Source organism: Passer domesticus, chromosome 16, assembly GCF_036417665.1.
Source record: "Passer domesticus isolate bPasDom1 chromosome 16, bPasDom1.hap1, whole genome shotgun sequence".
In the NCBI taxonomy this organism is placed as follows: Eukaryota; Metazoa; Chordata; class Aves; order Passeriformes; family Passeridae; genus Passer; species Passer domesticus.
This window is the reverse complement of record NC_087489.1, coordinates 3,739,084-3,744,320: the sequence shown is the minus strand read 5'-3', so window position 1 is coordinate 3,744,320 and position 5,237 is coordinate 3,739,084. Positions and strand designations below refer to the sequence as shown.

At 45.5% G+C, this 5,237-nt stretch overlaps 1 long non-coding RNA gene across 1 annotated transcript; it reads left to right on the top strand.

Moving 5' to 3' along the window:
* The first annotated feature begins 3,128 nt into the window (after positions 1-3,128).
* Positions 3,129-4,022, top strand: LOC135282334 (uncharacterized). Its single transcript, XR_010348559.1, has 3 exons — positions 3,129-3,422; positions 3,619-3,716; positions 3,928-4,022. It is a non-coding gene; the product is annotated as an uncharacterized LOC135282334 (long non-coding RNA).
* The last annotated feature ends 1,215 nt before the right edge of the window (positions 4,023-5,237 follow it).

The following is a 5,237-nucleotide window of genomic DNA, read 5'->3' as shown; positions in this document are numbered from 1 at the left end:
AGCTCTTCTCCATAGGAAGGGAAGTCTGGTGCTCAAGTGTCTTGGCAGCAGCTGGGAGGCATCCCCAGGGACACCAGGGCCAGAGACACCCTTTGTCCCTGGCAGCTTTTGTCTGTGAGAAATCCTCCAACACTCACAGTTTTAGGAGGCAGAATCCCACTGATCCCCCTTTCAGCACCTGACCCCTGCAGTGGAGGACAGCTCTTTTCTAAAGGATCTGACTTCATTTAAATTACCCCTGCACTAGGGGTAATTTCTACCAACAGTTGTGAAATATTCCTTTTTCTCTTATTTTCCTGCAAGAATTTTTTGCTTCGCCATTATACACTCTGCAACAAAGTAATAGAAAAAGATCAAGATATTTGGCCAGAGGTTTCTTTCCCAATGTTCTTCCTCTGCTCTACCCTGCTGTTCACACTGCAATAAATCTTGCTGTCGTGGACCCAATCTGTGCCCATTTCCAGGGGGAGAGGAGCTGCACGTGTGGATTTAGAGCCTGTCACAGTCTGTGTTGGATGAACTCTCCTGCTGTGCTGAGGGAGCAGGTCCAGGCTCTGCAGCACCCTTGGGAAGGCTGGGAGCACCATCAGCTGCTGGAGCTGCTGAGCCTGGATCACCTAAAAATGTCTTGTTCCTGTGCCAACAGGGTGCTTGTGCCTGTGGGTGATAATTTTCTGTGCAGAGAGGGTGAAGTGCTAACCTCCCCTGAAAATGAGGGGCTCCATCAGGGGATGATGAATTCAGAACGCTGTAAGAAGGAAAAGGGAGACTTCCAAGGATCATTCCCTGTCCTCTTCCTCTCCACTCCTCCTTATCCATCATGTCTCTTCCCATGTTCATGGCAAACATTTGTGCAGCTCCAAGAAGACACGCTGACCTTGAGGGATGCTACAGAGCAGGGATCCAGCCCTGTCCAACCCAGCTCAGCTCCAACAAGGATGCAAGTGGAGAACCTGTGACACTGCTGCCACCTCCTGTGTCCCTGGCACCTCCTGCTCTGCTGGTGTGAGCCATCATTAAATGTTCCCTCTGCTGGGGCTTGGCTCTCTGCTACCCTTCAGCCAGAACAAAGCCAGCTCTGCTCTGCCCAGTCATTCTTAGAAAAGAAGATGTGATTTCATCTTGTTTTAGATGCAGACATTCCGTTTATTAATAATTATGTGAGCTGCAGCAGCAAGGACTAGACCTAATTCCCATGAATGGCAAGCTCATTGAAAAAAATGGCCCAGTTTGGGGATGAATCACCTTTTCTGTATCAGTGGGGAGCTTCAGATAAAACGTGTTACTGATGCTGATTCTGTTCTCACTTTGCTCCAGCTCCTAATGGAGATCAAAGATCCCATTAGACAGATTTGATGAAGAGACAGTCCCTCATTATAGAGTTTGAACAAGCTGAACAAAACCCATAAACAAAACCCAGGGCCTGCTCTTTCTCTTGGCACAGAACCTGGCTCTCCCTCTGACACAGCCTGTGCTCCTCTGAAACATCCCAAGTAAAGGCTTTATCAACTCATCTCCAGAGTTCACTGGAGTTCTAACAAATCTGTCCTGCTCTCTGACATGAGGGAGGGAATGCAGGAATAGTTCATTGATTCAAATTAAAAATAAACAAACAGGAAAAAATGCTCTGAGAAGAAGTCATCAAGGCACTGAGGCTGTGAATGTAATTTAAATAATGAACTTCTATGGGACACAAGTGAGAATTCAAGTATTGGAATAACTTGGCCTCTGGGGGTTTGGGGTTGGGTTTTTCTGGCTTGCCCAGGGACATCAGCTGTGCTGTGCCAGGAGAAAGATGCTCAAAAGGAGCAGGAGCAAAGCATTGGACAGGAGGAGATGTTCATCAGAGTCTCCAGTTCAAGGCAGTTCTGTTGTTGCTGATTCCAGAAGAGATTTTCACCATGTGCCATCCAAGCAGCCAAGTCATCTTCCCAGCAGCATTAGTGCAGCCCACGACAGCTGGGGAGGCTCTCTGCCAACCCAAGACATCATCTCCAGTACTTTTCCTGCCCTTTCTTGGCCTCTGTGTAATTATATAAATCTTCTGCCATGCCTTGAGGTCCCATACTACAGGGATCTCCTCAGATTAGATTAACAGACCCCATACACCAGACCAGCTAAAAATCAAAGTTTGAATTTCCATGGCAAACACATTTCAAAGCTTGGTGTCATTCTGTTCTGCAGCTCCACATTTAATCAACATTCCTGAAAAAAAAAAAAAAAAAAAACCAACAACAACAAACCAAAACAAAAAACCAACATATTTAAAAGTCAACTTCAGCTCATTGGCTGAAATCTCATCAACAGGAGTTTAGCCTGATGCACTCCAGAGTTTTAATCTGTGGGGTGTTTTAGCTGTCTGCTGGCTTTGTCTCCTCTTGATGACTGGAGATGTCTTTCCCTGGAGAGGAAAGTCCTCACCATTCCCAGCTCCTGCTGTTCTGTTCCTACCTGGAGAGAATGAAACAGAGAGAAACTCAGGGCAAGATGCCTCCAATTTGTTCCCTGAGTGCAGCCCTGTGGCTGCAGCCTCAATCAGCTTCACACTAAACACTTTAGTTAATTGGCAACAAATTGGGAGGTATGAGCTGATTGCAATAAATATTTTATTAATTTTAAAAAACAAAAGGTTGCATCCCTTCTGGCCCAGTTTGATTGTGCACAGTCACAGGTATTAATGTGTAATTGCCACATCAGTTGGCACTTGTGGGCTCAGAAGGAGCTCGTTATGAGAAATAGTTATGCATGTATCCTCAGCAGGTGTCAGTCAGCACCGTGCCATTGAGATCAATGGAGCCAGGCTTATTTATAGAGTTAAAGCTCCAGCAGCTCACCTGCAAAATAAATCCTGGAGTGTATCCTCAAATATAAGAATAGATTTTTCTCTGCAATTTTTGTTTACATAAAAATGCCATTTTCTCCATACCTGTATCTTGCCTATGCGCAGAAACAAGTTGATTTGGTTTTGGTTTTTTTTGGGTTTTTTTTTTTTTTTCAGTAAACTTGGCTGAAATACAAATATTCAAACCCAGTGCTGCTGTAGTTATCCACAGCCCATGTTTGGTAGGGTTTGGGGGATGTATTGCAGCTGTAAGGCCTGAGCTGCTGCAGTTCTGCAGTTCTGCAGTTCCCACCTCCACCACGCAGGGAATGTTCCAGGCCAGGGCTTGGGAACCCTTGTCCTGCCCTTCCCAGCCCCACTTGGAGGTGTCAGTGATAAAATCCAGTGTGGTGTGTGGCACAGCAATGACAAGAAGTGGTTGAATTATTCATGGGGAATAAATTAGGCATGAGCAGAGCCCCTTCTCGGCCCAGGAGGATTTTGTGAGGGATCTCTGAGCTGCTGGAGCCAAGAGCAGCCCCAGAGAACTCCACAGAGCTGTGCTGAGGGAAAGCTGGTACCAGAAACAACCCCACAACTGGTAGGCACCTACTGCAGGCTGGTATTTCATTAGAAAATGGGATTTTCATCTTCATTGAAGTCTTGCAAAGGAAATCACTGATTTCCATAACATTTTTGTTGGGAAAAAGTCAAAATAAAGTGCTTCTGTCTCATTTTGACAAGGAAAAAACACCATCTCCTTAGCTGAATCGATTACATTCTTTACTTTTCTGCAGGATACAGATGTTCTCACAATGTAGAGACAAAGACCCACAATAATATTGAATATTTATTCTATATTTTTTTGGAACATGCCCATTCTATGGTGGAAAAGGTAAGCCATTTTTCTTCTCTTTGCTTTTTATTTTGAGGGTTTTCTCTAGAATAAAAATTCCTCTTCAATGACCGATTTGTTGTGTGGATGGGATGAATAATTTTTCAGGCTGTGTTTTCCTCACAAGTTGTTTACTTTGATTACTTACTAGTCATTCTGTGGGATATTTGAGCTGTCACTGAAATAATTTTGCCTTTCTTTCTGCTCCTAGAACAGAGGACAAACTGTTTAAACAGCAAAATGATGAACAGCAACTAAAGAAATGTAAATAATTCATAAATACTTGTTTCTGCTCATCCTGGGGGCCATGCTCAGCACAGCTCCACAAACAGAAACCTGTGGGTGCAATGATGCTCCCAGCCCCTTCTCCATCTCTATTTGCAAACAGCAGCATAAAAGCAGAGCAAACACTTGCAACCAGTACTGAAAGGGACAAGATAAGGCACAGCAATAAATGTCTTTCCATCCCAAAGAAATGGGATTAGCCTGCTCTCATTAGTGTTTGATTTGATAAAGAGTTCAGTGGCACGGCTCAGGACTCGCAGTGGGGTGATCTGCCAAGTCACATAAGGTAATGGCATGAGGCTTGATGAATTTAAATTCATCATCCTGCTTTAAAATGTGGTGGTTTCTCCTCATTGTTTCAGGTCTGCAGGTGGGATGTTTTATCAGTACAGGATATCTGAGGCAAAGGTGCAGAGAGGTGACATTATACATAAGGGCCTCGACTGAAAGGAAAAAGTAGCTGGGGATGATGAAAGAAAATAATGAAAAATCTTCAGCTAAAATATCTATTCTGGTATTTAAGGAATAAAGTGAATAAATATTGAAGGAATTTAAATGACTGGAACAGCTCCTCAGGGCAGGAGGAGTGGAGCCAGCTGGGGCCATGGGTGTGTGGGGCAGGGAGGAGCAAGCTGGGCTCATGGCAAGGATCCCTGTGGGAGCAGAAGTGCTCAGCTCGTGCCAAGGAAAGGTGAAGCAACCCCACCACCCCTCTGTCCAGCATGTCCCTGGGAGATTAATGCCTGCAGTGGAGGTAGACACTTCCCAGGGAAGCATGTCTCCATCTGAACTTCCAGAAGCAATACACTTGTCCAAGAAATAGAGTGAGACCTTTCCCTTGGCAGCTCCTCCACCTTTCCCACGGAGCTCTGGCACCTCTGAAGCAGAGACAAGACACTGCACAGCCAACAGCCAGCAGCTGCTCCAGGCTCCCAGGCCTCCTCCCACCCTGCACACATCCAGCTCCAGGCACTGGGCAGGGTCTCCTAGAGGTGGGACCTGTGCCCCACCAGAAAGGTGCTCCAAGGATGGCTCCAGGAGGTGTGTGTGGAGTCCTCAGCCCTTCATTCAAACACATACTTGAGTAAATAAATAACAAGGAGTAAAGTATTTCGCACTTTTCCATTTGGCAGGGGGCTGTTGCTCCCATCATTGCAAGCTCCATGTTGTCAACCTAAAAAATGGGCAATAATGGGTGGATGAGAGTGGACAAGTTTGAGTAACCCCCTGGAGAGA